At 52.7% G+C, this 10,622-nt stretch overlaps 1 pseudogene; it reads left to right on the top strand.

Annotated features, from left to right (window-relative positions):
* Positions 1-1,070: 1,070 nt before the first annotated feature.
* LOC139001136 (mRNA export factor GLE1 pseudogene) lies at positions 1,071-3,838 on the top strand (annotated as a pseudogene).
* The last annotated feature ends 6,784 nt before the right edge of the window (positions 3,839-10,622 follow it).

The following is a 10,622-nucleotide window of genomic DNA, read 5'->3' as shown; positions in this document are numbered from 1 at the left end:
GCCCTCTGAGGTTGAAAACATGTCTGAAGGGCTTCCCAGGGTCACACTGTGGTGTGCATGTCATTGTGTCTACTATGGCATTCCTCTAGTCCAGGTGACTTTCCGCACTGTTGGCTGACATCTGGTTTCTTTCTTACATGAACTGAGGAATGTGGAGACACGGCTGATCTATGAGTAAATTCATCACTCCTATCAGGCCTTGGCACCCTTCTTCTAGAAGCTGTGGAGAGCTCGAATTTTTACAGCATGGTGGGGGCAGAGGTAGGATTCTGTACATGTTCTGAAGTCGTCCAGGTCAAGAAGGCTCCTAGGATGGGGTTGGGGTGGGCATGGACTGAGGGATTCTGATAGAGGCACTGAGGCTGCCAAAGGACCACAAGGGAGGAGCACCTTTGGAGGGTGAATTCCTAAGGGCTTTTAGTGCCCCTGAGTGTGGGGATGACCCTGACTGTGAGAGGGGGATTAGGCAGGGACCTAGAGGTGGAGCCCAAACTACAGTCATTACAAGGAACATCAGACTCCACTCTTGTGTCAGGGATCTGAGCTTTGTGGCAAAACCATGATGCCAAGCATGATCTGACATGATCAGAAATGAAACCCAATCACAAGCACGACATATTGTGCATAATTTTTTTGTGTCAGATAAAAAGTAGATGCAGCAGAACTTAATAAATCATTTCATACAGCATAATACATACAATAAAATACTTAAAATACCCCCCCCCAACATGACGTGATGAGTGTTCCCGGTGTTCAATGATTCCCCGAGAAGGGAGTGAATCCTCTGAGTCCAGGGAATGCAATGGGAAAAGCAGCAGGAAGCCACGAGTCGCAGATGTGCACACTCCGAAAGTTCGCCCAGTCCTACAGGTGCCAGAGCAAGCTGCCAGGAGGAGCGTGGAGGCTGGGCTGGGTCCTTGGGAAGGTTGTGGGCAGCAGCTCTCCAGTGGGTCCCGCACCAGCAGCAGCTATTGGGCTCCCAGTGCTGTGAATCTGCAGCGAGGTCACGTGCACCCTAATGAGCTCAGCCTGGACCACCAACAAGGCAGCCCAGGCCTGCCATCACGCGCATGCGCAGTGGCCACCAAAGGGTGTTGGCGCTGCTGTCTCAGCTGGGCCCTGGCACTCATGAGGACGCCGACATCCCCGCGAAAGCCCAAGCCGCAGAGGCAAGCCCACTCCTCCATGCCTCCACCTGTAACGGCCACCACAGTCCACAGATATCGTACTTAAAAAAGTTGCTCTCATCCCTCCCACTGTGGAGTCGCTGGCTGTCTGACCAACAAGTCACTGGGTTGCAGGGAGGGAGACTTATATCCACTGAGGCGGGAGGGCTGAGCCAATCAGAAGCCACGCTAGAGCGGGGCGGGGGGGGGGGGGGCCCTCCGCCCATTGCAGCAGTGTGATTGGTGGATTCCCGGTGGAAGAGCCTGTCCGTGGCTCCGCCCCCGCCTGCCACCGCCCAACCAGCTCTAACCTTTGGAATAGAAACCGACAGGATTCAAATCACCTGGTATAAATACAGACGTCCCAAGGCAAAGAGACATAGAACCTGGCTGGGGAACCTAACCAGAACTTGGCTGGAGATCCAAACCAGAACTTGGCTGGAGATCCGAGACAGAACTTGGCTGGAGATCCTGGCCAGAACTTGGCTAGAGCAATTAGGAAGCAACTTTAGAGTGAATGAGCGCTCTCTTCCGCTTCCGGGGCTGCTGATATGAGGGGTTTGTTTTTTCCATCCTCGGCACCTTGGAAGAGCAGCTGCAGCACTGGCCATGCCGTCTAAGACCGCCGCCGCCGCTGGGAGACCCTGTAGGCGCTGCGCAGCTCCGGCAAAGGTCGCCTCTGCTACCGCTGCCATTGGCTCCTGCGGGGCGAAGATGTTTTAGAAGAACGTGCGTCCACTCCCCAGCTATCTTCTTACGCCGGATGGGTGGTAGATCATGTCCTACCCCACACACAAGAGAACCTGTCTGCCTCAGAGTCTTCGACATCCTCTAGCTCCACTTCAGGCCTGGACTAACTTCCCATAAGAAGCCTTGCCTTTTCAACAGCATCCCCAAGAACACCAGCAACACCAGGTGGGACCAAGGGCACACGTGAGTCCCAGCACACGGAACCCATGTTACTTCAGTCCTCCAGGGATATCGAGGTGGAAGGCTGCATACGAATGTATGATCTAGTGCACAGAATGCAAGGAACAGAGGGCCTGAGGCCATGGCAGGAGGAGCAGGAGGAGCAGGAGAGGAAGGTGCAAGCACTCTCTGAGATGGTATCTGAACAGCTGAAGCATTTTGATGAACGCAAGGAACGGATGCATCGCAAAGAATTCCAGGACTTGAGGGAAGTGCTGGACAAGAGCTCCAGAGAAGCACGGGGGCAGCAAGAAAAGCTGAAAGCTGAGGATCGCCACAGAGCTGAGATTCTCAACCTGAAGCTGTGGGAGGCAGAGCAGCAACGGCTGCAGAGGGAGGAAGGCCAGCTCCACCTGCGGAGCCTCTATGCCCTGCAGGAGGAGCTACTGCACCTCAACCAGCAGCTGGACTACGTCGGCCAGCACAGAGACCCGAAGGTGGACCTGCTGGCCTTGCGGAGCTGAGGCAACCAGCTGTGTGGCCTCATCTCGGAGATCATTTGGACCACTTCGGAGAACGGTGTTCCCATGGCAGAGGACCAAGCCATGGCCGAGAGCGCGCTGCAAGAAATTCTGGACCTCCTGACGGACGCCAGGGCGTGTGAAGACAAGAGGAGGAGGCAGGATGAAGAGGAGGCCCGGGTGAAGCGGCAAGAGGCACAGGTGCAGGAAAGGCCAGAGGTCCACAACGAGTGCCCCGCTCCCAGCCAGGGTCCGGGAGGGACACGGAGTGAAGGCCTCCAGGTGAAGGTCCAAGACAGTACAATGCAGTGGCACCAGCAGCTGCAGGAGGCCTCCCGTCAGTGTGTGCTGGCCTTTGAGGGACTGACCGGCAGCAAAGACAGCCAGGTCAAAAAGATAAAAATGGACCTCCAGAAGGCAGCCACTATCCCAGTGAGCCAGATCTCCACAATTACAGGCTTCAAGCTGAAGGAGATCTTTGACAAGATCCACAACCTGCTCTCTGGGAAACCTGTTCAATCGGGTGGGCGCTCTGTGTCCATCACACTGAATCCACAGGGCCTGGACTTTGTCCAGTACAAACTGGCAGAGAAGTTTGTGAAACAAGGAGAGGAGGAGGTGGCCTCTCATCATGAAGCTGCGTTCCCCATCGCCGCCATAGCTTCGGGGATCTGGGAGCTGCACCCGAGGGTGGAGGACCTCATCTTGGCTTAGCTGCACAAGAATTGTCCGTACTCTATCCCTCTCTACCCGGCTTTCAGGGAAGGAATGGCTTTGGAAGACTATCAAAGAATGCTTGGCTACCAAGTAAAGGATTCCAAGGTGGAGCAGCAGGACCGCTTTCTGAAACGCACGTCTGGGATGATGCGTCTCTATGCTGCCATCATACGGCTCCAGTGGCCATATGGAACTTGACAAGAGGTTCACCCTCATGGCTTAAACCATGGCTGGTGCTGGTTGGCACAGATACTAAACATAGAGCCCCTGCCGGATGTGACGGCCACCCTCCTCTTGGACTTCTTAGAGGTGTGTGGGAATGCCCTCATGAAGCAGTATCAGGCCCAGTTCTGGAAGATGATGCTTCTCATCAAAGAGGACTACTGCCCCAGGATTGAAGCCATTACAAGCTCGGTACAGTTGGAATCCTTCAGACGCCTTAAGCGATTCTTGGAGGAATGTTTGCAGCGCAAGGAGGTTCCTGTCCCCAAGGGCTTTCTGACTTCCTCCTTCTGGCATTCCTGACATCACTGGTCACCCACCAGCACCATTTTGTTGCAGAGGCACAGTAATAAAGCCACTGAGCAGAGAAGTGTTTGAGAGAGCACTGTCAGATTTAGAAACCTACCAATATGTATTTTTATATATCTATTTATGCCTTGTGGCTAGGAAAGGTTTTCATGGACCACTGATGACTCCTTAAGGGATCCACAGGACAGAAGGAATGGATTCGGCCTTCTCACTTTTGCAGACGTTTTGAGGTGTTTAGCACTTGGTGCCACTGTTTCTATGACCTTTCTGTCTCGAATCTTTCAGAAAGTAGGTAATATCTAAGCGTGTTGCTCTGAGCTGAAGTGAGCCCACCACTTCCAAGAATCCTGTAGTAGTTGAGGCCCGAATCCTCACATATGACTCTGAGCTGTGGCTGCTTTGGCTTTCTTGGCTTGTGAAGTCATTAGAAATTCAGAGGCAATGCCTGATGTAGGGATGGACTTTGTCCTAAATGGCATTTCGGACAGCCTAGTGTCTAGGATTAGGCCCTGCCATGTGTTGTATTGAACCAAGAAGCACTGTTTGCCCTCTCGATTGGAATCCAGTGCCTGGGTGACACTGGATGCATGAGCCAGGGCAGGTGACTTCTGTGTGTGTCTGGTTTTCAGTTTGAATGAAGATGGACCGAGATGGAGCTGGCTACAGTATGCATGAGCTGAGCATCCACAAGCAATGGCGGGGTGAAACAGAGATGTTAGGAATTGAGAACTGCATTATTGTTGTTGTTGTTGTTGTTATGGCTTGTTCTGACTAATGGATGATGATAAATTTACCTGATTAACCCACTACAGAAATCCAAAGCCTGGCTTTTCAGATGAGAGTGGAGATTTGAAAGATTTACTACCTTTTGTACTGCAGAGACAGCGGCGATGGTCTCTTCCTCCTTGAATGTCATGTGTGGGGAACGGGGTGTTTTGAGGAGGTTCCCTGGTACTGTTGAAGTGACCCGCTCTATGAATTATTTACGATGGTGCCAAAAAACAATAAAACTTGATTTTTAAATATCCCAAACAAAGCAACTTTAGTGCTTTGCAGGCCCCAGCAGCCTCCGTAACCCCGCCCCCAGGGGCAGGGCTGGTGCACCAACTCTGCTGTCGCCAGCATGAAGCCTCCACCAAGGCTACAGGGAGCTGCCCAGGCGCGCTATTAAAGGGGCCATGTGGCCCGCGGCGCCATCTGGAGCACCCTTCAGAAGAGGCAGCAGGGCCAGCCGGAGCTGGAAGTCGCCCAGCTGGCCGGGAAGCTGCCAGGCGGGAGCAAGTCCTGGAATCCAGATTTCCTCCAGCAGCTCAAGAACCCTTGGAAAAGCCTGTCCATGGCTCTGCCCCTGCCTGCCAGCAGCAAACAATCTTCGCCCCCGCGCCTGCTCCAAGGAGCAAAACCGCTCCCAAGTCGCTCTCCACTCCTTCCTTCTAGCCCATCCGAGGGTCGAGGGTCGGGGGTTGGCGGGTATGGGGGAGTGTGGGCGGCGAGGACTTAGCAGCCTGGGGATATTGGAACTTGGTCTCCCGTGTGTGTGTGTGTGTGTGTGTGTGTGTGTGTGTGTTTGTGTGTACATCCACAGTCAGGCACGGACTTGTTCATTTGAATGGTCCATCGGCATCCATGAGTACCCTTCAGCCCCTGCCTTCTCGCAGACAGGGCCCCTGTTTGTCCTTCCCCCCTCTTGTCTAGCCAGACCTGGGGAAGTCCATTCACCTGGCTCTGCCCTCCCCAGAGGAGGCTTCAGGAGTGGTGCTTGCATTGGCGCTTCTTGACCAGCAGAGAGTTCCGGCCTCAGTCAACCCAATCTCTGTAATCCACAGCCAAAAAAGAAGTCTTGGCTGGGATATCTGGTTAACCCCCCCATCCCATCCCTCCCCTCCCACCACGACTCCCCCTCCCTCTCAGGAGTGATGGTCAGGACCACGCCCAGGGACCAAGTCTGGGCCGGGCCATCTTGACTTGCGGAAGCGTCAGCTTGTTGAAAGTCTGGAACAAAGTGTTTTCTAAATAGGTTTTTGATGTTTTTTTTTTTGGAGGTTTTTTTTCACCCAAGGGACCGAAAAGAAAGGTTCTGCTGAACGTGGCTGTGCCTGGCATTCATTCCTCGAAGGGAATGGGCCGGGAGACGGTGGGGTGTGGGTGTGGGTGGGTGGCGGAAATGACTGTAGTTTGGGCTCCACCTCTAGGTCCCTGCCTAACCCCCCTCTCACAGTCAAGGTCATCCCCACCCTAAGGGGCACTAAAAACTCTTAGGGATTCACCTTCCAAAGGTGCCCATCCCTTGTGGTCCTTCGGCAGCCTCAGTGCCCCTCTCAGAATCCCTCAGTCCATGCCCACCCCACCCCCATCCGAGGAGCCCTCCTTGACCTGGACGACTTCAGAACATGTCCAGAACCCTACCCCTGCCCCCACCATGCCGTGAGAATGAGAGCTCTCTACAGCTTCTAGAAGAAGGGTGCCAAGGGCTGATAGAAGTGATGAATTTACTCATAGATCAGCCGTGTCTCCACATTCCTCAGTTCTCATAAGAAAGAAACCAGATGTCAGCCAACAGTGAGGAAAATCACGTGGACTAGAGGAATGCCTTAGTAGACACAATGACATGCACACCACAGTGTGACTGTGGCATTCCCCTCAGGAATGTTTTCAACCTCAGAGGGCAGAACATGACGCACCCTAGAGAGAAACCATGTGAATGTCACCTACGAGGGAAAGGGTTTCTGCAACAATCTGGGCTTAGAAACCACAATGAAATGCACAACAGAGAGAAGCCTTATGAGTGCGGTGAGTGTGGGAAAGCCTTCCGTCAGAGTACTTTCTTTAGACAGCATGAGGCCATCCACACAGGAGAGTAACCACATGAATGTCCCCTATGTGACAGAGCTCTCAATCAAATATCCTAGCACAGAAAAGCATGATTGAGTCCATCTGGGCAAGCAGTGCTATGAATGTCATTATTCAAAGCTCTGGCCTGAACCAGCACCGGAGAATGCACACGGAGCAGAAACCACATGTATGTCCCATGCGTGGGAAGGCTTTCCGTCAAAAGTCTGAGCTGATGACACATTCCCACATAACACACACCAGAGACAGTACATGTGAATGGGGTCAGTGTGGGAATGCACTCAGTAAACATGCGAATCTCATCAGACACCAGAGTCCCTACACGGGAGAAGAGCCTAGGCATGTCACCTATGTGGAAAATCCTCCAGTCATGGTCCTTCACCGAGAAAACATGATGGAGCTCAACAAAGGAGAGGGAATTGTGAAAGACCAACACTGTTTACACATTATTCACTCGAGTGAAATGATGCAGGGTAAATCAGGTGTACTTTTCATTCATCAAGCAACACTGGTCATGTACGTGACCATTCACAGAGAACAAACCACTGTGTATGAAAGGCCAGGCATTCGCTGATCACTTACTTCTTACTCAACCTAAAATATCCCACACCAAGGATACAGCAATCCCAAATGGAAACAAAACTACTTAGTTGTTTTTATATTAGAAAATATGAGGGCATGTTTGTTGTGTGTGTGTGTGTGTGTGTGTGTGCATCTGCCTGTGTGAACACTTATAAAGAGTCCTTGAACACACAGATGAGAAAGCAATGAAATGTCTGTAGAAATGAAAGTTGTTTATAGAACTGTGACATCCATTGCGGCAAGCTAGGGTGATCTGGCAACTTTGAATGTAGAATTTTGTAAGACATTCATCTTTCAGGTCAGCAATGCTTGCCCATATTTGAACAATATAATCTGTTGCTAAAGAATCAAAGTGTTGGTGTGTTAGTTTTCCTTATGCAGTTTTGAACACATACATTCAGGTTCACACAGCCTTTCCCCAATGGCTGATTGGAAACACGGCATCTCTCTTCGTCTATGTTTTCTTCAACACGATCTGCTAAAGACACAGCCAAGATCTTCTGCCTCAGGTGCTAGGTGCCTCTGCATGACACGACCCTGCTCAGGAAATTTCATTCGGACATATCAAGGGCTCTCACGGAAAAACCTTGGTGGGACATCATTCTCTGTCTCTGCTAAGTGGGGCCAGGAGACAGAGTTCTAAACACTTCTTTTTTTTTTTTTTGGTTCTTTACACACCCTGTTTTTCTTTTAGACATCATGGAGCAGGGGGCCTCCAGTCCCAATTTACAAACCAAGGAATCGGTTGGGTTATCCCTTGTGGATGTCAAGGCCGTTAACTGTCGTGGAGACCAATGTGCTACCAGTAAGGCGAAATCATGTCCAGTTAGGGGAGAAGCCACCCTGACATGGGAAGAGGCAGTTCAGATGGCGAGTTGAATCTAGCAAGAAGATCTCAGTGTGGTTTCCCTTGGCATTCCATCACGCAGGTCATTGTTTCTCACATGGATTCTCATAAAAGCCCCCTGGGGAACAGCACACTACCGAGTCCTCTTGAGGGCAGGGCCACAGCTGTCTGGCCACCTATGTCTGCCAGGCCCTAGGACAGGCGGGGGAAGCTGCTGGGTCAAAGGACTAATCAGTGATGGCGCCTCACCGAGGGCCTCGCCCGCCCCACCACCACCCCACCACACCTTTATGCACCAGTGCGCGAAAAAGCAGGCAGGCACTCCCGCCCAGACGCCGAGGATCTGGAGCCTTTGGCAGCTGCCCTCAGGGCCGCGCCCGTGGATGCAACCGGCATACAGGCAGGCACACTTACCGCCATTCAAAGCGACAGATCTTGGCAGAGGATTTGGACCCCCATGTGGACGATTACAACTCGATGAGGTGTACCAACATGTTGGACGCCCAGAAGGACGCTTACAACCCGATGTGGGCCACTGAGCATTTGGACACCCAGCTGGACAATTACAAAGGGAAGAGGGGACCCAAGCAGTTGGACACCCAAAAGGGCGCTTACAACTCGATGGGAGACACCAAAAAGGTGAACTCCCATCTGTGCGCTTACAATGCGATGGGGGACACCAAAAAGTTGGACGCCCAGAAGGACGCTTACAGCTCCCTGAGGGACACCGCGGAGTTGGACGCCCTCCTGGACACTTACAACGCATTGAGGGACACCGAGGACTTGGACGGCCAGATGGACGCTGAGGAGATGGACGCCCTGCTGGACGATTACAATGCGATGATGGACACCAGCTAAAGCACCAGCAAGTCAGTGTGTGCGAGGATGGCCAGAGAGCTGTGGCCAATGATGGAGTTGTTACTTCTGTTTTGAAATAGGATATAAAACTCCTATAGGGATTTTTCATTAACTTCTATTTTATTAAAGAACTCTCAAAAAGACCTGTTTTGTACCGAGTCATTTTGGGGATTTATTTTACCGGTTGCTGTTTTCACCTTGGCCATAATCAACCAAAAACGTGTAGGAAAAACAAACAAACAAACAAACAAAGAGACAAAATAACTCGTTCCCTAGGATTAAACAACAAAAACTCTCCTCAGAAAAAAGGTTGATCCAGCATTTCAAATTTCTGAGGCTTTGGCAAGCCCAGATGTCCAGGCTTAGACTTGGTCTCTGGGCAGGGGCCTGACCATCCATCCAGAGAACGAGCGGGGTGGGGGGAGTCTTGGGGGGTTGGGGTGAGGGGGTGGGTTTGCGTGGGTGTCGATCAGATGGACAGGCCAGGATGTAATCTTTGGCTGTGGATTACAGAATTTGGGTGGACTGGGGCAGGGGCCGAAGTGCCCATCCCGCCCTCTGCTGGTCAAGAAGCATCAATGCCAGCCCCCTTCCTGCAACCTCCTGTGGGGAAAGCACAGAGAGGTGACTGTTCTTCCCCATTTTTGGCTAGACCCGAGGCAGGAAGGACATGCAGGGGACGTTGTCTTTGAGAAGGCAGGGGCTGAAGGGTGTTCATGGATGGCGACGGACTGTTCAAAGCAAGGAGTGTCCGTGCGTGACTGCGGATGTACAAGCACAGATGCACGCGCTCAAGCGCACAAACACTCCTAAACCCACACCCACACACCTATCCCACCCGCCTCCCCACCCCCCCCCCCCCGCCCTGCTTTCCCCTGCTACACACACGGGAGCACAAGGTCCGCTAACAAGATATTTGCCGAGTGAGGCACGCCTAGGGGATTTTCCGTGGATTTGTTTCCTTTTGGCCCATCCTGGGCCCACCTAAATATGTATTTAGACGTCCTGAGCCTGTCTAAATATGTATTGTCCCATCTTCAACCGAGAAAAAATGGCGATGCCATCCCGCAACTTGTGGAGACGGAGCCCTGCGGGACTCCTTGGGCACCCGCCCAGTCCTCCAAGTCCTCCCCAAGCCCTGTGAATCATTTGGGCGAGCCAGTGGCGCCCTATACTGGTCCTGGATCGCCAATGCAAGCTTCCTACCCTAAACTTGAGGCCCAACCTGTGACATCAGTCCTGGGGGCGGCTGATTGGTCGAGCCGGCGGCTGATTTGGCGCCTCCCACCTGCTCTGGGACTATAAAAGAAAGCAGGGCCTTCTTTGCAGAACTTCTCAGCCCTCGGCTTGTGGTTGTGGTCGTCATCCTCGTTCTCCAAGGGAGCTTTCAGGAGCGAGGTCTCGCCAAGACCCGGTCCCGGGACATAGAAGCCGCTACAGCACCTGGCTAGAGCCTGGCTGGGCTGCTGATCCACTGAACGCTGTCTCGGTGTCATTTCTTCTTCACCGACTCATCCACACCCTTGGGAACCCCTGGACCTGGACCCCAACATCTGGTGCCCACACATGAACAGCTCCGGAGCCGCCCTTGAAGTGAAGGACCGGCGTGCCTCCACACAGGCTCAATCTGAGGCTGATTCC

This window comes from Myotis yumanensis, unplaced genomic scaffold, assembly GCF_028538775.1.
Source record: "Myotis yumanensis isolate MYYU_CA2020_CCGP unplaced genomic scaffold, mMyoYum1.0.hap1 SCAF_107, whole genome shotgun sequence".
NCBI classification, from domain to species: domain Eukaryota; kingdom Metazoa; phylum Chordata; class Mammalia; order Chiroptera; family Vespertilionidae; genus Myotis; species Myotis yumanensis.
This window is presented reverse-complemented; position numbering and strand designations above follow the sequence as displayed.